We start from the raw sequence: 21,208 nt of genomic DNA, 5'->3' as shown, positions 1-21,208 counted from the left end.
AACCGTGTTAAAGAGACTGAGAGAAAACCACCTGTATGCTAAGTTGGAGAAATGTGGGTTTGACCTCGAGTCTTTGGACTTCCTGGGGTATCGAATCTCAGCGGGAGGAGTGGAGATGGACCCAGGGAAAGTGAGTTGCATAAAGGACTGGGGGCAACCCATCACGAAAAAGGATGTGCAACGGTTTCTAGGGTTTGCTAACTTCTACAGGAAATTCATCCCGGGGTTTTCCAAACTAACGGCTCCCCTGACCGACTGTTTAAGGGGAAAGAAAAAGTTCCAATGGACGGAGCACGCTATGAAGGCTTTTGAGGAGTTAAAAGAGAAATTCACTACCGAACCCATTTTGCGCTTCGCTGATCCAAACCGTCCCTTCATAGTGGAAGCTGATGCCTCGGACTTTGCCATCGGGGGGTGTTTGCTACAAGGAGATCCCGAGGGAAAGGAGTTGTACCCCTGCGCATACTTCTCTAGGAAGTTAAAGCCTGCAGAGAAGAACTACACGGTCTGGGAGAAGCAGTTACTGGCCATTAAGGACTCTTTTGAGAACTGGAGGCAGTATTTGGAGGGAGCCTCCCATCAAATTGAAGTGCGTTCCGACCACAAGAACCTGGAAAGTCTGCAAACGGCCAGGAAGCTGAACCAGAGGCAGATCAGATGGTCCCAGTTCTTTGCCCGGTTCAACTTCAGGACTACGTATCACGCCCAAGCCAAGAATCAGAGAGCCGACGCCTTGTCCAGGCAGCCGCAATTTAAGGAGAGTGAGCAGCCGCAATTTAAGGAGAGTGAGTGAGAGGACCAGCCACAGTACGTGATCCCGCCGGAGAAATTAACACTAGGATCATGCCAACCTTCATGGGAGGAAGAGCTCAAAAGAGCGCAACGGGAAGGGATGGGCATGCAGCAGTACATTCACGAGGCGGGGCAGGATCCAGGCTCAGAGGTGAATTTCTACTGGCGAGATGGGTTGTTGTGGTTTAAAACGGCCAGGGTCGTGCCAGAGGGAGACTTAAGACTCAAAATTCTACGCCAGTGCCATGACTCTGTCACTGCAGGACACTTCGGGATTTACAAAACCATTCAGAATATAGCTAAAGACTTTTGGTGGTCGAAGATGCGCCGGGACGTTGAGGACTATGTGAAATCCTGTTCGGTTTGTATGCGAGCTAAACATCAAACAGGAAAACCGGCAGGGCTGTTACAACCATTAAAGGTCCCCAGTGAGCCTTGGAAGGACCTTTCCATGGACTTTATAACTGATCTACCAAAGTCACAAGGGATGACTGCCGTTCTAGTCATGGTAGATCTACTTACCAAGATGGCACATTTTCTCCCTTGCCCGGGGCCCTTAGAAGCGAAAGAAACGGCCAAATTATTCGTCAAGGAGGTTTACCGGTTGCATGGATTGCCCAACAGTGTGGTCTCGGACCGAGGGACTCAGTTTACGGCTAAGTTTTGGAGGGCACTCTGGAAGCAGCTGCAGACGGAGTTAAAACTCTCGTCTGCCCATCACCCCCAGACAGACGGTCAGACGGAACGCTTGAATGCCGTTTTGGAGAAATATTTAGGCTGTTACGTTTCTTATCAACAAACTGACTGGACTTCGTATTTACGTTTTGCAGAGTTTGCCTACAACAACGCCTTACACTCCAGCACTCAGCAAACCCCGTTCTTCGCAAATTATGGATTTCATCCTAAAGCCTTTCCTAGCAGTTCGGAGGGAGTGTTGGTGCCCGCCGCTGAAGAATTTCTACAGGAGTTACAAGCCATCCAACAGACCCTGAAACAACAACTGGACGAAGCCAAGACGGAGTACAAGCGAGCTGCCGATCTACACCGGAGAGAAGCCCCCCCCTTCAAGCAGGAGACCAGGTATGGTTGTCCACTCGTTTCCTCCCCATGCCAGGCAAATGCAGAAAACTGCAAGATAAGAGGGTGGGGCCTTTTGAAATAGAGACTCAAATTAATCCGGTGGCGTACCGGCTGAAGTTACCCGATTCATTCAAAGTACACCCTGTGTTTCATCGATCTCTGCTCACCAAAGCAGCCCCCCCCCCAGTGAGTTGCGGCCAGTGGAACCTCCAGGGGCTCCGATCAGGGTAAATGAGCAGACGGAGTACAAAGTTGAGGACATCTTGGACTCCCAAAGAAGACGCAAGAAATTGCAGTATTTGATCCATTGGAAAGGGTACGGGTCTGCAGATAGGAGTTGGGAAAATGAAGTTGATGTGCACGCTCCAGAGTTAGTGAAACGGTTTCATGAGTTATTTCCCCACCGTCCCAAGCCAGGTAGAGGGGGGGGCTCAGCCTGGAAGAGGGGATGATGTCGGGATGCGGAATTGGGGTCCCGTGGATTTAGAGTCAGAAGACGAGGGGGAGGGGAGCCCCCTGTCAGACTTGAGCGAAGGAGAAGGAGAGGAATGTCCAGAGATAGGGTTGCCCAGCAACGGAGATCCTGGGAGCGCCAGAGTCTCAGAGCCAACCTTGAAAGTTCACACGCCTCCCCCTCCGCCAGGACTTCCCTTACGCCCATACTGGAGTCGGAATCTTCAGAAGGGGAGGGGCCGGCGCTTCCCCCCTCACCGCGTACTCGACGACGAATGAAGAGACAAGAAAGGGGGAGGGGGAGACAGGTGGCCCCAGAGGGTGGATTGAGGCGGAGTGAAAGGCTTCGCGCCCGTTTGGGTCCTACTTAAGAGTTGGGCGGGAAAGTGCACTTCGCTCTGTCAACTATCTTTCCATGTTGCAGGATCTGTAAGTCAGTGGCGCCTTATGAGAAGGCGCAGCGTTTGTGTGGATGTCACTCTAATAAAAACTGAATTGCTTTCACCCACTGGTCTGGTCCCTCAGTCTCATCCTGGACCCGACAGTTGCCTGCTTTGGATGGTGTCGTGCTCCCTCTGAAAGAGCAGGTCCATAGTCTAGGGGTGCTCCTGGATCCATCTTTGTCGCTAGAGGCCCAGGTGACCTCCGTTGCTAGGAGTGCCTTTTACCAGCTTTGGCTGGTGAGTCAGCTGTGGCCGTTTCTCGACCGGGATAGCCTGACCACTGTTGTCCATGCACTGGTAACCTCCAGGCTGGATTACTGTAATGCGCTCTATGTGGGGCTGCCCTTGCGGTTCGTCCGGAAGCTGCAGCTGGTGCAAAATGCGGTGGCGAGACTGCTCACTGGAGCAGGGTATTGCCAACATGTCACCCCGCTGCTGAAAGAATTGCACTGGCTGCCCATGTGCTACCGGGCCAAGTTCAAGGTTCTAGTTTTGGCGTACAAAGCCCTATACAGCTCGGGACCAGGATACCTGAAAGACAATCTTACCCCTTACATACCCAGTCGATCACTGCGCTCTGCAGGTGAGGGCCTCCTGCAGATACCATCTTATCAGGAGGTCCATTCTGCACAATATAGGAAGCAGACCTTTAGTGTGGCGGCACCTACCTTGTGGAATTCCCTCCCTTTGAATATTAGGCAGGCACCATCTCTGCTATCTTTTCGGCGCCTTTTGAAGACTTTCCTCTTTCAACAAGCCTTTTAAGTTGAGACCTATCCCCGTCTGCATCTGTGTCAGAATTGTTTAATATGTTTTTTAATAATGTTTTTAACCCTTTTTTATAGTTGTTGTTTTTTAAATGTTTTTAACTGTTTTAATGTATTTTAAGATCTGTTTTTATGATGTTTTATAGTGTTTTAATGCTTGTTTGCTGCTCTGGGCTCCTGCTGGGAGGAAGGGCGGGATACAGATTAAATAAATAATAAATAATATATGCAAATGTCAAAAATGGCAAAAAAAATTGACACTCACAATCTCAAATTTCAAAAATTTCAAAAGTTGAAACTCACAATCTCAGATTAGCCCTTCAAAATATTAATTCATCTGCCTGTTAACTGGCTATTGATTAAATCTACCCCATAATCCAGTTATTTATCAGAAGCCCTTCTCTACCAGGCCCTGCTTTGTGAGGTTAGGGAGATGGCTACCAGACAGAAGGCTTTTTCAGTGCTGGGACCCAAATTATGGAATTTCCTCCCTAAAGATCTGTGTCTGGCACCGTTCATGACTGTTTTGTAGTACATATCCAGTGCAGAAGTAAGCCCTATTGAGTTCAGTGGGACTTAATCTTTAGGGTGGATTAGGATTGCAGCCTTTCGGACCAAGCAAAATCTATCCTGTTCTCTTGGACTTCAGTGACATCTAAGGTTGCAGTCCTATACATACCTGGCAGTAGGCCTCATTGAACTCAGTGGGACTTACTTCTGAGTAAACATGTACAGGATTGTACTGGTATTCTATTTTATTAGCCACCTTGAAACTTATGTACTGGTACCTTTTGAGATCCTGAAGGATGTGTGAGAACTTACCATTTAATAAACAAGTGCAACCACTAATTGTCCCTCCTTTAATCATTTATTCCCTGTTACCAGTGCACCAGAACCAAAATAGCTTCAAAAGATTAGCAAGTGTGTCTTCAACTCTCAGCCCCATCAATTAAAATTTGCCTTCCCTGATTAATACTGGGCTCCCACCCAATTAATCAACTAAATTGTTAATGGAGTAATCTACTGATTAAAGCTTGCAGGGCTACATATGAGTGACTGCATCTTTACTGCTCCCCTGATTTGATTTCTTATCAATTACATCTAGAGTAACTGTGAATGGCCTGGATCTACATACCTACCTCGCAAAGACAGCTATTGTCATGTTGACCCCAAAATCATAGAATATAAGCAACATTAAAAAAGTTGAGGTATTTAGGTTTAGATGAGTTTGTTTGCCTGTTGGCAGTGGAGGACATTCTCTTGTAGGAATGACACCTCCCACTGGATTAACAGGCAGGGACCAGAATCCTTTGCTTCCTCTCCAGGGGAAGGAGTTGTCCGTTATTTCCAACTTCTTGTGAGTTATTTTTCTGCCCTGTCCTTTCCTTGCTTGGTGTGCCTGTGTGTTTCTTTCTCTACCTAGTTATGCTCCCTTTGTTGGTGTAAGAGCGCAATTTGTGTGGGTATGCTTGGGGAAGGGAAGGGTCTGAGGAAACCCTTCGAGGGACGTTGGAGACTGCTGGGATTTGTTTCATACTTTATTCAGACAGCCTTTTTGTTTGTCTGGGTGGTCTCCACGGCTGCAGAATCAGAGGTTCCTCCCTCCCTTAGGAGGCTGCTTTAACTTGCACTTATTGGCATTTGTAGCCAGTAGAGCCCTTGCTCTGGCTGTTCTGGCCATTCCTATGTAGCGCCTTTGGGTAGCTACCCACTGCTACATCACTGATGGCGTCTCCAGAAAAGGCAGGAGTCCCTCAAGCAGTTCCGGACATTTTATCTTTGTATCTGCTCAGTAGCTGTTGGGAACAAGTGATTCTGCACACCCTGGGACCCCCATGGATTTGTCTGTTTTCCCCATTTTCCACCCTCCCCCCGTGTACTAAGTTTTTTTAACTTTGCATGACAGCCAGGAGATGTGAGGCAGACTCTCTCGTTGCTGCTGAGTGGAGCTTGCCTTTGATTTTTCCACCTTTTCTGCTATCAGTATAAATGAAGGATTGGCCCTGAATATGGCTTCTAGGTTTCTCTGCATGCGAGCATGTTTGCCACAGGGAAGGGGACATCTCTGACTCAAATGTGTCCTTTTGAGGGGGAATCTCCTAAGTGTCTATCATGGATGCACTCTGTTAGTTCTGAGATCCAGGGCTCCTTGACTGCAGGTAGTATCTCTGACATGAATAGGGTTGGTGACAGAGGACATCACAACTCTAAGCTTAGACATAAATCACGCTCTAAGCACTGTAGGAAGAAGAGATCCCACAGACACTCTTCTTCAGACAGTTTTGTGGGATCCCCTTCTCTTTCCTCCCCCTCCCCTTCCAAGGGTCCTCATTCTAAGAGAGTTAGCCATGTGGCGGTCCCCCCTGTTCAGGTTGATTGCCCACATCTCCACCCCCCACCTGAGAAAACTGTGGTGGTTGTGCTGTAATATCTCATAACACATTATAGTGGTTGAGGTAGTTGAGGTAGTTCCTTCTAATATTTGTGCTTCTAGCGTTCTCCAGATAAGCAGTCTGTGGCTTCGGGGGGAGGGGCTCAAGTGGTTCCTGATCAGGAGGGGGGCTCCAGTTCCAACTTATGTAACCTACCCACGCGTCAGGAGGAGGGAGAATCAGACAGGTGAGGAATTTGACTCAGATGTTTTCCAGTCATTGTTAATCAAAGCTTGTAGAATTCTTCAACTGCTAGCTGAGGAGGTGACTCCACAGGATTCCATCCTGTGCTTAGCACATCAGTTGGTGCTAAGAAGGCTTGCCCTTCAGCTCAGTCTAAAATTATTTTAGTGCCTTTCCTGTATGCCTTTGATAGGTGAAAGGTTTCCACGCATGGAAGGTGGAATGGAAGCATGCTTACAAAGGGGAAATGGTCTCTAAGATGGTTAAGAAGCACTTTACCTTTGCTGATAGTGTGTTGCAGCAGCTTCGGGTCCCTGCTGTGGATCAGCTGGTGGTGGTACTGGCCGCCTCTGTGATTATTCCTTCAGAAGGAGAAGGGGAGCCTAAGGATGCTTGTGATAAAAGGGTGGAGACTGCATTGAGGTGCAGCTTTGAAGTTGATGCTGTGACCTTCCAGGCTTCTGTCACTGCTTCTTTGTTTTCCAGGGTTGTGTTTATGTGGGTGGAGGAGTTAGGATCACATCAGGAGTTGGGATCACGTGCAGATGTCTCCAGGCTAGTTAAGGGTAGTCTTAAAAAGATTTCTCATGTCTCCACTCTGGTGGCAGATGCCACCCATGATGCTTTTCATTATGATGCCCGCTCCATGGCTACTACCACTGTGACTAGGTATAATATTTTGCTCTGCCAATGTCTTGTACTACACAATCCAGTGCAGAAGTAATTCCTATTGAGTTCAATGGGTCTTAATCCTTAGGGTGGATAAGGATTGTAGCCTTAGTGACCTGTCGACAATTCTTCCATTCTAGGGGATTTTCTTCCTATAGACCATGTTGGGATCAACAGGGCACAGGAGGTGGTCTCCCCCCTGCATGAATTGGGGAATCTGCTTCTTTCACCTCCAAATTATCCAAGGCTGCTAAAAAGCCCCCTTCCACATGACTATCCAGCTCCCTCGGCAGGTCCTGTGAGAGTTCATCTGTATATACAGTTCCCCCATCTGAAGTGACTTCAGACAGGTGGGTGTTGGACACAGTGGCACACGCGTATTCCCTTGAGTTCCTTGAATGAGTGGTTGCGGCCAGCTCCAGACACTCTTGGATGAGACCAATTATGTGGATCCATTTCAGTCGGGTTTCAGGCCTGGTTTTGGCACAGAAACAGCCTTGGTCACCCTGTATGATGACCTCTGTCGGGTCGAGAGAGACAGGGGGAGTGTGTCTCTGTTGATTCTCCTTGATCTCTCAGTGGCTTTCTATACCATTGACCATGGTATCCTTCTGGGAAGACTGGCTGAGTTGGGAGTGGGAGGAACTGCATGGCGGTGGTTCCGCTGCTACTTGGCAGGTCGGCTCGAGAAGGTGGTGCTTGGTGAACACTGCTCGGCACCCTGGACTCTCCAGTATAGGGTTCCACAGGGGTCAGTTCTGTCCCCCATGCTGTTCAACATCTACATGAAACTGTTGGGTGCAGTCATCCGGAGCTTTGAAGTGCGTTGCCATCAGTACGCTGATGACACACAGCTCTATTTCTCCTTTTCCTCTTCTTCATGTGAGGTTGTCAATGTGCTGAACCGGTGCCTGGCTGCGACAATGGACTGGATGAGGGCTAATAAACTGAGGCTCAATCTAGACAAGCCTGAGATGCTGCTAGTGGGTGGTTCTTCTGACCAGATGGTGGATGTCCAACCTGTCCTGGATGGGGTTGCACTCCCCCTGAAGGAGCAGGTTCGTAGCTTGGGGGTTCTCCTAGAACCATCTCTGTCACTTGAGGCTCAGGTAGCCTCAGTGGCACTAAGTGTCTTCTACCAACTTCAGTTGGTGGCCCAGCTACGCTCCTATCTGGACAGGGATAACATGGCTTCAGTTGTCCATGCTGTGGTAACCTCCAAGATAGATTACTGCAATGCACTCTACGTGGGGATGCCTTTAAAGACGGTTTGGAAACTGCAGCTTGTGCAAAATGCAGCGGCCAGATTGGTAACAGGGACCAGACGGGTCGAACATATAAAACCGATTCTAGCCCAATTGCATTGGCTGCCTCTATGTTTCCGAGCTCAACTCAAGGTGCTGGTTTTAACCTATAAAGCCTTACACGGCTTGGGACTACAATACCTGATGGAACGCCTCTCCCAACACGAACCCACCCATACACTACACTCAACATCAAAGGCCCTCCTCCGGGTGCCTACTGCGAGGGAAGCTGGGAGTCTGGCAACAAAGGAGAGGGCCTTCTCAGTAGTGGCCCCCAAATTATGGAATGTTTTTACTGACGAGGTGCGCCTGGCACCAATACTGTTATCTTTTCAGCGCCAGGTCAAGACTTTCTCTTCTCCCAGGCATTTTAGCATGTGTTTTCAAATTGCTTTTTAAAAATGTGTTTTTAAATTTGTATATTTGTTCTTAATTGTTGTAAACCACCCACCTATGGAGCGGTATACAAATGCAATAAATAAATAAATAAATAATAAATATAGATGAGGTTCCTCCCTTGGAGAGGAGAACTGGGGTACATTGCATCTTTTTCTTAGTGCAAAATAAAATAAAATAAAATGGAGACATTTGGGCCATTCTTGACTTCAAGGGGCTGAACACCTGGGTAGCCAAGAGACATTTCAAGATGGAGACTCTGAGGTCAATTATAGTGGCACCAAGAAAGGTGATTGGATGACCTCAGTTGACCTTTCTAATGCTTACCTCCACATACCCATTCTGAATGCCCACCATTGTTTTCTCAGGTTCAATTATGACAGGTTACACTGCCAGTATCAGATGCTGCCTTTTGGGCTCTCCTCAGCCCAGATACTCTTCACCAAGGTACCGGTGGCATTGGTAGCCTTCCTCCAGACAAGGGTCATTCATCTTCATCAATATCTAGATGACATTTATTAATTTATTTATTATTTGATGTATATCCTGCCCTTCCTCCCAGCAGGAGCCCAGGGCGGCTTTGAACATTCTTGTTCAAAGTCCATATCATGGTACTTGCATGAGGGACATTGAAACCACTCTGGCTTGTCTCTGGCAGTTCAGGTTTATAGTGAATGAAGAGAAGAGCTCACTGATTCCATCTCAAACCCTTATTCACTTGGGGGTCCAGCTGAACACCAGTCTGTTTTGGATGTCTCTTACGCCAGAGAGAATGGAGAAGATTACCAGTGCTGTAGTGAAAGTGCAGTCATCAGCCCAGATGGAGTTGATGGCATTGGTGTAGCTTCAGGGCCTCTTTGTGTCTGCCTACAATCTGGTTCACAGGGCTCAGTTCCATTCACACAGTCTGCAGCATCTTTTGTTGCCTTTTCAGGACCAGATAACAGCTTTGATTCCCAGCTGTCTGAAGCAGTTGTTGTGGTTGTTGTCTTCTCAGAGGCTCACAGAGGGTGTGAACTTGCAGGATCTGCAAGCTCTGGTGCTGACCACGGATGCAAGGCTGTATGGCTGGGGAGCCCATCTGGGTTGCAGAGTGATGAAGGGGATATGAATGGTGGAGGAGCCCCAGCTGAGCATCAGTGTTCTGTAGTTTTGGGTAATTTGCTTGACGCTGGAGGCCTTGGCTTCAGAGGTCAAGGGCTCTCACCTGCTGGTGCACACTGACAACGCTTCCGCCAAAGCATATGTTAACAAGTAGTCAGGAACTCAATCAGCGGCCCTGATATCTGAAGCCGACAGTTACCTTCACTGGGTGGAGCTCAACTTGCTCCCTATGAAGTGCGAACATCTAGCAGGTCTGGAGAATGTCATGGCGGATTGGCTTAAGGAGGTGGAATGGCAGTTGAATCCATGGGTTTACAGGACGATAGTGGATCACCTGTAGCAGATCTGTTGCCTTGCCAGACAATGTACAGGTGCTTATTTTCTTGCCCCACCTTCCCGGTCCAACATCCCGGGTGATGGACACACTGAAAGTAGCCTGGCCATCAGGTCTCCTTTATGCCCCCCCTTCCCTTCAAATTGATTCAACAGGCCTTAAGGAAGATCATCCAGAATGGAGGTGATCTGGTGGCTCTTCACTGGCCATGGAGTCCATGGTTTCCCAATCCAGTCCACTTGTCAGTGAGGCTGCTGTGGCTTATACCAGGCCTATTGCTTCAGGGGCCTGTTAGCTTGTCAGCTGAATGACTCTGGCTGACCCAGTTTGGATTCTCTGGTAAGGTTTTAGATAACCTTGGTATCTTCCAGACAGGCCTCCACAAACAAGGTATACTGTACCACCTGGAAGGCATTTTTGGCATGGTGTTCTCAGGAGAAAGTGGATCTGTTGTCCAATTTTCTGTCTACCAAAGGTAGACAGCTGCGCCGAGTAGTGTTTTATCTAATTTGGATGGTACACTTCTCCTACATCACCCTCTTTACAAAAGGTTCATCAAAGGGGTGTCCCTCATTTCTCCCCAGATGGTTCATACGTTTCCCACCTGCAACCTTAATTGGGTTCTGTCTGCTTTGACCGGGGCTCCCTTAGAACCTGTCACCATCTATCCCTTGAATATGTTTACTTTTAAAACAGTTTTTCTTTCTTACGTCTGCCAGCGGGTCTCTGAACTGAGAGCCCTCTTGGGTGACCTGTAGTTGTGTATTTCCTTTGCCCTGTCCTGTATATTTTACCCAATGTACATTTCAGGTTGCCCTTCCCTCCTTTTGCAGAACCCTTCCTGTTCACAGGAGAGACCCTGGCATTCTCTAGATGTCAGGTGTGCTCTAAGATTTTATTTAGATTGGACTCTGGACTTTCATTGGTCAGAATAGTTGTTTGTGGTCTTTGTGGGACCTTCTAAGGGGAAGAAAGTCTCCTCTTCTTCCATTTCTCGTTGGTTATGTTTGGCAGTTTCTTAGGTCTATTCTGCTTTGGGCAAGGATCCTTCAGGTAGCCTCACTGCACACTGAGTTTTCCAGTGTTGGACATCTGCAGGGCCGCCACATGGGCTACACTGTACTTTTGTTAAACACTATAAACTTTATAGTTTTTCATCAGCTGGTGCAGCATTTGGCAGGAAGGTTCTTCAGAGGATCATTCAGCTGTAGGTAAAGGGCAGAGAAAGCCCACCCGGGCCATGGGATCTGCTCTGATACATCCCAACATGAGAATGTCCTCCATTGCCAACAGGCAGGAACAGTTTCATTTACCTTGAATTTCTGTTTGATGTTAGCAATGGAGGACATTTTCCCCACCTCACTTTGATGTGCTGGTATTTTCTTCATCGGTATGGGGTTGAGGAGTTGTTCTTGCTCTGCCAGTCAGGCTGGAGGATGGGAAAACTCCTCCCCCTGGACAGGAGGCAAAGGATTATGGACCCTGCCTGTCAATCCAGTGGGACGCATCATCCCTACAAGAGAACGTCTTGCACTGCCAACATCAAAACAGAAGTTCATGGTAAGTAAAACTTCTGGTTTTTACTTTTATGCCAGCTTTGAAGTTACACAGTGACAAAACCATTCCTAATCAGACAAGAAGGTAGTTTATGCTCAGCTGTACATACATAAAAATTGGCTCCTTCCAAATGCTTTAGGCTGAAATTCTAAACTCTTTTAACTGGGAAATAAGTCCCATAGAACCCAGTTCTGAGTAAACATACTTAAATGTGTAAAAAGAAAAAGTGCAGCTGAGAATAAGGGTTGACACATTGTCATCAAGTGTTGAGCTATAGTCCTGAACCTTCCATTCAAAACTGAGGATGGGAAATGGTGTTCAACCCCTTCTGGATGGGATTGCATTCGCCCTAAAGCAGGAGTGGAGAAACTGTAATCCTCCAGATGTTGCTGGACTGCAACTTCCATCATTCCCAACCAGTGGCTGGATGGGAGATGACATCCAACAACAGTTAGAGGGCCACATATTCCCTACCACTGCCCTAAAGGATCAGGTCTGCAGTTGTGGGGAGGATGTTTACAAGAATAGCAAGTTTTATTCAGCCTACTTTATTTTCTCCCCCTTGTACAATTTTTGTATTACAGTGAAACTAGCTTGTGACCTAACAGTATTTTTTGCTGTATTTTTTTCTTCGCATTTTTTAATTTGAAGCATTTTCGGTAGCCCAGTGCTAATTTCTCACACACCACTAGCAGAAGTAAACATGAATCTGTTAGCACACAAATTAGTCTCTCAGTCTTTAAGTGGTTTATTGGTATCATTCACTGAAAAGTGTGGAGAACTGAACATCTTGTTGGAAACAGATAAACAAGATATTTGAAGGAGGAAAAACGAGGATACTTTATTTTACCTGTTAGCATCCTGTGTAAATATTTGACAAAATGGAATAAACAGCAAGAAACACTTAGGCTTGGATCCAAAAAACTGTGAGTGGAAGGAGAAAATGCTTAAGTGCTGTTCCAAGTCTTACACAAGTCTTAGTGGAGTATTTCTGGTAATGCAGCACTGTAATGTCCCGCAAATTGCATCACAGTATAAGAAAAATTGTGACTAAGGATGGCATGGGCTATAGCATATAACAAGGATAGCTAATGTCATGCCCTCCAGATGTTGTGGATTACAACTCCCATGCCAGCATGGGCAATGGCCAGGGATTATGAGAGTTCTAGCTTATTTGCATCTGGAGTGCACCACGTTGGCTACTACTGGGCCATAAAAAGTTATTGAAAGACAGCTTGTGCAAAGGAAACAACGTCTCTGAAATTGAGAGCACAAGAGTCTTTCTGCAAGCAGAAGAGCATCTTTGCATCCAAGAAGCCATTATTTCAAGTTGTTGTTATGTGCCTTCGAGTCGATTATGACTTACGGCAACCCTATGAATCAGTGACCTCCAATAGCATGTATGATGAACCACCCTTTTCAGATCTTGTAAGTTCATGTCTGTGGCTTCCTTTATGGAATCAATCCATCTCTTGTTTGGCCTTCCTCTTTTTCTATTCCCTTCTGTTTTTCCCAGCATTATGGTCTTTTCTAGTGAATCATGTCTTCTCATGATGTGTCCAAAGTATGATAACCTCAGTTTCATCATTTTAGCTTCTAGTGATAGTTCTGATTTAATTTGCTCTAACACCCAATTATTTGTCTTTTTCACGGTCCATGGCATCCGCAAAGCTTTCCTCCAACACCACATTTCAAATGAGTGGATTTTTCTCTTATTCACTTTTTTCACTGTCCAACTTTTGCATCCATACATAGAGATTGGGAAACCATGGCCTAAATGATCCTGACTTTGGTGTTCAGTGATACATCTTTGCATTTGAAGATCTTTCCTAGTTCTCTCACAGCTGCCCTCCCCAGTCCTAGCTTTCTTCTGATTTCTTGACTATTGTCTCCATTTTGGTTAATGGCTGTGCCAAGGTATTGATATCCTTGACAAGTTCAGTGTCCTCATTGTCAACTGTAATGTTACATAAATCTTCTGTTGTCATTACTTTAGTCTTTTTGACGTTCAGCTATAGTCCTGCTTTTGTGCTTTTTCCTGCTTTTTCCTCTTTAACTTTCTTCAGCATTCGTTTCAAATTATTACTGGTTTCTGCTAGTAGTATGGTATCGTCTGCAAATCTTAAATTATTTATATTTCTCCCTCCAGTTTTCACACCTCCTTCATCTTGGTCCAATCCTGCTTGCCGTATGATATGTTCTGCGTATAGATTAAACAAATAGGGTGATAAAATACACCCCGTCTGACATTCTTTCCAATTGGGAAGCAATCAGTTTCTCCATATTCTGTCCTTACAGTAGCCTCTTGTCCAGAGTATAGGTTGTGCATTAGGACAATTGCATGCTGTGGCACCCCCATTTCTTTTAAAGCATTCCATAGTTTTTCATGATCTACACAATTAAAGGCTTTGCTGTAATCTATAAAGCACAGGGTGATTTCCTTCTGAAATTCCTTGGTCCGTTCCATTATCCAACCTATGTTTGCGATATTATCTCTAGTACCTCTTTCCTTTTTAAATCCAGCTTGGATGTCTGGCATTTCTCGCTCCATATATGGTAAGAGCCTTTGTGGTAGAAAATTGAACATTACTTTACTTGCATGGGATATTAAGGCAATAGTTCGATAATTACTGTATTCATTGGGATCCCCCTTCTTTGGAATTGGAATGTGTATTGAATGGTTCCAGTCTGTGGGCCATTGTTTAGTTTTCTATATTTCTTGACAAATTTTTGTCAAAATTTGGACAGATTCAGTCTCAGTAGCTTGTAGCAACTCTATTGGTATGCCATCTGTTCCTGGTGATTTGTTTCTTCCAAGTATTTTAAGAGCAGCTTTCACCACACATTATAAAACCTCTGGTTCTTCATTATACGGTTCTTCCATGAATGAATCTGTCATCTTTGCATCTCTTTTATAGAGTTCTTCAGTGTATTGCTTCCATCTTCCTTTTATTTCATCTCAGTCAGTCAGTGTGCTCCCCTGTTGATTATTCAACATCCCTACTCTTGGATTAAATTTCCCTTTCATTTCTCTAATCTTTTGGAATGGAGCTCTTGTTCTACCCTTTTTGTTGTCCTATTTCTTTACAATAACTGTTGTAATAGTTCTCTTTGTCCCTATGTACTAGTCACTGTATTGTTGTGTTTAGTGTTCTAACTGTGTTTCTGTCTCCTTTTGCTTTTCCTTTCCTTCTCTCTTTAACCATTTTAAGAGTTTGTTCTGTCATCCACTGAGGTCTTTCTCTCTTTTTAAATAGAGGTATTGTCTTTTTGCTTTCTTCCCTGATAATGTCTCTGACTTCACTCCATAATTGTTCTGGTTCTCTGTCAACTAAGTTTAAAGCCTCAAATCTGTTCCTTATTTGATCTTTATATTCTTCTGGGATGTTATTCAAATTGTATTTTGGCATTAGGATTGCTTTGTTCTTCTTCTTTAGCTTTACTCTGATTTTTGATATGACCAATTCAAGATCTGTACCACAATCTGCTCCTGGTCTTGTTTTTGCAGAAAGTATGGAACTTCTCCATTTTCTGCTACCAATTATATAATCAATTTGATTCCTATATTGACCATTTGATGACGTCCACATGTACAGTCGTCTTTTCGGTTGCTCAAAAAATATGTTTGCAAGAAATAAATTATTGGCTTCACAGAATTCAATAAGTCTTTCTCCTGCTTCATTTCTGTCTCCTAAGCCCCATTTCCCCACAATTCCTAGTTCTCTGTTCCCTCCTTTTGCATTCCAGTCCCCCATGATTATCAGCACATCTTGTTTTGGTGTGTGATCTATTTCTTCCTGCACTTCTGCGTAAAATCTCTCTAATTCCTCTTCTGCGTTTGCCGTTGGAGCATAGACTTGAATGATGGTTATGTTAATAGGTTTCCCGTTTAATCTCATTGATATCACTTGCTCAGATCTTGCGTTATAGCTTTTGCTAGATCACTTCTCACTATTAAAGCAATCCTGTTTCTTCTTAATTTCTCATTTCCTGCATAAAATATTTTGTAGCTGCCTGATTGAAAATGCCCCATTCCCTTCCATTTTAATTCACTCATGCCAAGTGTAATGTTGATACGTTCCATTTCTTGCTTGACAATTTCTAATTTTCCCTGGTTCATGATTCCATGTTCCTATTGTGTGTGTCACACAACTCCGGACTCTCCTTTTGCATCTGTGCACATCAGCCTCTGGGCTTCCTTTCGGCTTTGACCCAGTTGCATCATTAGTCACAGCTCTACTCATACTTGTCCTTTGTTCTTCCCCAGTAGCTCGGTGAGTGCCTTCTGACCTGGGGGTCTCATCTTCCAGCACTATCTCATGTTGCATTTTGGATACTCGGTTCGTAGGATTTTTGTGGTAAAAGGTATTCAGAGGTGGTTTACCATTTCCTTCCTCTGAGTTTGGATGCATGTTTGTCTGGTGTCTCAGAGGCACCCAAGGCAGAATGGATGTATGATGTAACCATAAATAAAAACATGAGATTTTTTCAGAGGGGCAACAGTGAGTTGACAGTTGGGCACCTAAATTTGACTAGATAGCCCAATGGAGAGGTACTTGTTGTGACTTAAGTGAAGAGCTTCAGGATGCTGCCTTTTGACTAAAAACTGGGGGTGAGGTAAAAGGGGGCTTGAAACTGGGAAACAATATGTATATGACTATTTGTGTGAAAGTTTCCCAAAGCTAAATATGGCTGGTGGATTATGTTCCGCTTTGTGGGTTACAAATTGTGGGCATGTCTGACTTTGTTCATGGTGACTTTTCTTAATTAAATTCTTATTGTGGTTTCCCCCATCCCTGCTGATATTATACTGTTTAAAAATGGGCAAGCAGTATTTTATTCTATTCTTATGTCATTTGAAATGTTGGTAAAAGTAGGACATTTTTATAGCTGTCTTTACATAAATTCTTTGTCATGGGAATCTGCCACTTTGACAATTTTGGAAGTGCAGCTTTTTTCAGATCAAGCCTCAAAGGGACAGTTGGCTCACTGTTCTTTCTTTTGTTCTCTTTTTTTAACACATCATAGCTCTCAGTGTTGTTATCAGACACATTTAGTGAACTGACCTGTTTTTTGGATGATTCTTCACCACCAATCAATCAATTTTGGGCAATGGGGAAGGGATTATCTTATTCTGAATATTATTTGGATGTGGTGCCTGGAAAAGACCTGATTTGCCTAGGCCTCTTTATCTCTTCCTTCTATATACTTTTTAAAAATAAAAATGGGTGCTGTTTTTCTATGTTTTATTGAATTACTCTCTGCATTTTTAATTTGCTTTTAACATGGCTTAGGGTGTGGCATCTAAATGTTTTAAATAAATAAAACTAAAAATCAGTTCTGGACTTCTGGAAGAAAGGGTTGATCACCTCTCTATCTTTTGGGGTAGACTTGCAAATAAAGAGTTTCTGGGCAACTCTAGTACCAGCTTTCCACTGTTATCATGACCTTAGCCCTTAAACGTTAATTGGAGCCCTTCTGCTAACAATTACTCTTCTAAGATAGCATCTGATTATTTCAAACAGTTATTTTGTAAAGGCTGCCCCATCCTTGTCAAAAAATTGTTTTAGTTCATGTGATGCCTCTCTGAACAGACTGACAATGACTAGATAACACCGGAGATCATTAATGTGGAGCGCTCTGAACAATTAGGGAATGTAGTTCGCATTATTGTTAACAGATCAGCATATCTGTTCTCTTAGTTTGTCTTCATGCTTAGCCAGGCAGTTAATGCAATGACATTTGGGAACTCCTTGCCACAGAGCTGGTTGTAGTTGGCTGAAAGTTAGCTCTGTTTTCCTTGCTGCACAAGACAATGGTAGTGAAAAGACCAGGAGAGAGACCTCGGGGTTGTAGTGGACAGCACGATGAGAATGTCGACCCAGTGTGCGGCAGCTGTGAGAAAGGCAAATTCCATGCTAGCGATAATTAGGAAAGGTATTGAAAATAAAACAGCCGATATCATAATGCCGTTGTATAAATCTATGGTGCGGCCGCATTTGGAATACTGTGTACAGTTCTGGTCGCCTCATCTCAAAAAGGATATTATAGAGTTGGAAAAGGTTTAGAAGAGGGCAACCAGAATGATCAAGGGGATGGAGCGACTCCCTTACGAGGAAAGGTTGCAGCATTTGGGGCTTTTTAGTTTAGAGAAAAGGCGGGTCAGAGGAGACATGATAGAAGTGTATAAAATTATGCATGGCATTGAGAAAGTGGATAGAGAAAAGTTCTTCTCCCTCTCTCATAATACTAGAACTCGTGGACATTCAAAGAAGCTGAATGTTGGAAGATTCAGGACAGACAAAAGGAAGTACTTCTTTACTCAGCGCATAGTTAAACTATGGAATTTGCTCCCACAAGATGCAGTAATGGCCACCAGCTTGGATGGCTTTAAAAGAAGATTAGACAAATTCATGGAGGACAGGGCTATCAATGGCTACTAGCCATGATGGCTGTGCTCTGCCACCCTAGTCAGAGGCAGCATGCTTCTGAAAACCAGTTGCCGGAAGCCTCAGGAGGGGAGAGTGTTCTTGCACTCGGGTCCTGCTTGCGGGCTTCCCCCAGGCACCTGGTTGGCCACTGTGAGAACAGGATGCTGGACTAGATGGGCCACTGGCCTGATCCAGCAGGCTCTTCTTATGTTCTTAAAAAGCTTCTACCTGATCAGCATGGACAAATATTGTGGTCTAACTACAGCATCAGACAATGTTTGTTCCCCTCATCTTTCTCTGTCCACCGTTACTTCATGAACAACAGGCTCTTCTGGGATTCCTTGGTTGGAAATGAAACAGCATCTTTGCAAATAACTTGTTTTAATCCAATGTTCCTGCCTTCTAAATTAATTTTAGAAGGATGTTGGTTCAATAGCCTAGATCAGTGGTTCTCAACCTTTTTTGCTCCATTCCCCCCTTTCACCATTGTTCAGAATATAATTCCCCCCTTCGCAAGATAGTCTCTCATAGCGCGTTGACGTTTCGCGAGTGACGGTGGTGTTTCTCGTGAGAGAAAAATTTCTTAGTTTATATTATAACAGAATTTCTTGGAGCACTTTCTGGTCTTTAAATAATAATTTAATTTTGCAAATGAAAATAATGCTGCATGTTCAAGAATCGATTTTAATCTGTGATATTCAATAAACTTTATTGAATGTCGCAGATTAAATTAAAAACAAACTACAATTTTACAGATTGTACATAAACTACAGGACATCACACTTTGCTGAATAGTGGTCCCAATTCCCCCCCTGGAACCCTAAAATTCCCCCCTTGTTGAGAACCCATGGCCTAGATAGTAATTTTCAGTACTCAATCAAGTATATAATATATAAGTAATTGCACCATTTCTGATGAATAGGCAATATTATACCCAGCTCACATGCTAAGTAACAGCACAATCCAAACTCAAGATCTGTCAGCATGAGAGAATTTGGATCTTGGGCTTTCCCAACTGAGCCGGGGGGCTCAGCAGGGCCTATGCTGGCATGTCCCTCACCCCAGCTGACTCAGTAAACTTAAGACAGCATAATTTACACTGGTGTAAGTCCAAAAAACGGGGTGTTCTAGGGGTGTGGCAAGGATAGGCATACCTGTTCCAAACCCTGTTCATCTCAGTCATATGACCTCGGGCCAAATCCTCAGAACTTGGGCACATGCTCAACTGCCAGCTCAACTGGCAGTAGCTCCTCCCAGAAGCTCCTGAATGGAGTTTGGAACAGGGGTAATTTATGCTAGCATACGTTACACCAACCTAAATTATGCCATTTTCCTGTAGTTAGGATTGCTCTGTAAAACAGTTTAGCAGTCTCAGGGAAGCTAGTCAATCTAATAAGGGGAGGGAGAAATTACTAAATCCCAACAGGGTTGGACGTTAACATAAAACAAAATCCATCTACTAAGTCTGCCCAATTTGTATATTATTATCATTATCATTACTATTATATAGCTCACCCTATCCCCCACAGCAGTTGCCATTCATGGCAATAACTGAAACCCTGAAGGAAACATAATTAAAGAACATCTTAGGGATGAAATAATTTCCTGTCCCTCAGAGATAAGACATCAGTTGAAAAACAAGCAAAATAGCTTGTTTATAAAATATCTAACTCCAGTTGTAACTCAATTCATTTCCTCCCATGAGTATTTTACAAATGCCACATAATGCTTGGTCTATACTTACAAGAAATAAATCTTTAAGGGAATAACCCAAACCCAAGTTCCTCCAGGATGAGTGAGTTAGGGTGTGGTGGATCTCTGATTCAGCCCGGGCTATGCTTGTGTAAGTTCCCAGCTCCAGCTCAGCCAACAATACACCAGCACAAGTCCTCCATCCTAACTCTGCCAGGGCAAGTTCCCACAAAAGAGGCGTGGCGGGTGCAGGACTGGGTGGGGAGGATTTATACTGGATCCTAACTCTGTTCAGCTCAGTCACGTGACCTGGCAACATGGTGGAACTTATAATGGCAAAAAGGGTGATGCAAGTCAAACTCTATTTTAAAGGCTTGTTTTCCCTTGTCAGGCTTGGGCTGGTTCATCCAGCTGTAGCCTAGCGCCTGGAGTTTGGATCTTGTCTACTTTAAGATGGCTTAATTTAAATTGGCGTAAATTATTCCGGTTTCCCATAGTTAGGAATGCTCCCTTACAGTGGCAGCACCTACACGCTGAAACTCCCTGCCCATTGACATTAGGCAGGCACCTTCACTGTTTTTGGCACCTGCTAAAACTTGTTTTGTTTAGACAAGCCTACCTAAACAGGAAGTTTGCATGTTGTTTTATTTTATGCTTATCTTTTAAAACTGCTGATATTATATTTGAACATTTTTAGGTCATCTTGCTTTTAACTTTTGTTTTTCAGTATTATAATGAATATTTTATATTGTTTTATATAAACCGCTTAGAGTTTTTTGATGATTAAGCAGTATATAAATCCTGTTAGGTAAAATAAAATTAAAAAATAGTCCATGGAACCTATTCAATAACTTTTTTTCAGAACTCCTTGTCAAAGAAAGATGTATTGTAATTGGTTTTATATTGATGTCTTTACTTTAAAACGTCTACTCCTTTGCTGAATTAAGGCCTCTGATGCATTTATCTAGCAATCATATCTTCTACTGGGATGATTTACAATAGATGGTAAAAACACACTGTGGTCTGGAATGTATCACTTCTTGGATATTGTAAAGGTGTCATGGATAGCTCAAGCAACGCATTTTTAAAATCAAAGCTACTTTCTGTTAAATGCAGATGTTTTTATTTACTTACTCATGGCAAAAATTCCAGTTTTAGTCATAGTATCACTTATGCAATTCCCTACATCTCATTTTAAAAAACAGTGTTTTCAAACTCTTGACCTAGACCCCTGAATATGTCCCAAGCCAGCCTTACCCAATCTGGTGCCCTCCAGATGCAGGATTGCAGCTCTCATCAGCACCAGCTAGCGCAGCTAGTGGTCAGGACTGATGGGGGCTGTAGTCCAAAAATATCTGGAGGACACAAGTTGAGGAAGGCTTTCTTATGCATTGCTGAAGGCATATTATACAATGTACACACTGTTCATGTAGGACACTGGCCAGGACATTTGGCCTCTTGACATTTCTCTGTGTGAACTTAGCAGTCTTGGGATAAAAGGAGAGGTCCTCTCCTTTACTGGTTAAGGAGTGGGATCCAGAAATTAGGAATAAACCAGGGATAGGGAACCT

General features: G+C 44.2%; 1 protein-coding gene across 1 annotated transcript in view; it reads left to right on the top strand.

Annotated features, from left to right (window-relative positions):
- ZNF804A (zinc finger protein 804A) overlaps positions 1-21,208 on the top strand; it is a 327,887-nt gene that overhangs the window by 255,000 nt on the left and 51,679 nt on the right. The gene's annotated exons all lie outside the window — the stretch shown is intronic.

This window comes from Rhineura floridana, chromosome 2, assembly GCF_030035675.1.
Source record: "Rhineura floridana isolate rRhiFlo1 chromosome 2, rRhiFlo1.hap2, whole genome shotgun sequence".
Lineage (NCBI taxonomy): Eukaryota > Metazoa > Chordata > Lepidosauria > Squamata > Rhineuridae > Rhineura > Rhineura floridana.
The sequence above is the reverse complement of the archived record's forward strand: the minus strand, read 5'-3'. Positions and strand labels throughout refer to the sequence as shown.